Source organism: Piliocolobus tephrosceles, chromosome 12 (assembly GCF_002776525.5).
Source record: "Piliocolobus tephrosceles isolate RC106 chromosome 12, ASM277652v3, whole genome shotgun sequence".
NCBI lineage: Eukaryota > Metazoa > Chordata > Mammalia > Primates > Cercopithecidae > Piliocolobus > Piliocolobus tephrosceles.
The window spans coordinates 80,272,520-80,273,627 of NC_045445.1; positions in this window are offsets into that span (position 1 = coordinate 80,272,520).

Here is a 1,108-nt window from a genome sequence, read left to right on the forward strand (position 1 = left end):
ATATAAATTTTCAACTCAATTGGATAAATACTTGAGATCATGATAGTTGGATTGTATAGTAGGACTATGTTTAGTTTGCAAAGAATCTGCCAAACTTTCTTCCAAAGTGGCTGTAACATTTTGCTTTCTCATCAGCAAAAAAAAAATGAGAGTTCTTGTTAGTCCTTGCCTGTGTCTGATATTGTCAAGATTTTTTCTTATTTTAGCCATTTTAATAGGTATGTAGTGGTATCTCATTGCTACTTTAGTTTGCAATTCTATCAGAATATATAATGATAAGCATTTTTTCACATGCTCACTTGCAATATGTATGTCCTTTCAGTCGATTTTACGTTGAGATTTTTTGGTCCACGTTTTTATTGAGTTGTTTGTTTTCTTGTGGTTAAGTGTTAAGTGTCCTTTTTGTGTTTAGGATACAATTTATCAAATATGTGTTTTATAAATATTTTCCCCAAGTTTGTGACTTGTCTTTTTATTCTCTTAATGTGTCTTGCAGAGCAGAAGTTTTATGTGATAATAAAATCTAACATGTTTTTTATGGATTGTGCTTAGAGCATGTAAAGTGTTGTATCTGAATTCTCATGATCAAATTCAAGGTAACGTAGATTCTATCTAATTATCTTCTAGAGGTTTCACAGTTTTCTGTCTTACATTTAGGTCTTTGATTCTTTTGGGGTTAATTTTTGTGAAAGATATAAAGTCTGTGTCTATATTGTTTTTACACATGAACATCCAATTGTACTAGCACCATTTATTGCAACAATAATGGTTCTTCAACTTTGTCTTTCTTTAATATTTTGGTAACTATTTTTCCATTCCATATCAACATTAGAATAATTTTGTCAATATCTATAAATAGTTTGCAGGGATACTGATTGAAATTACTTTTACCATATAGATCAACATAGAAAGAGTCGGCATCTTAAAAATATTGAGTATTCTAATTCATGAACTAGACTATTTCACTGTTTATTTAGATCATTAATAATATTATTATGATTTTATAATTTTGCACATAAAGATTCTGTACATGTTTTGTTACACTTATACCTAATTATTTTATCTTCTTTTTTTTTTTTTTTTTTTTGAGGCGGAGTCTCGCTCTGTC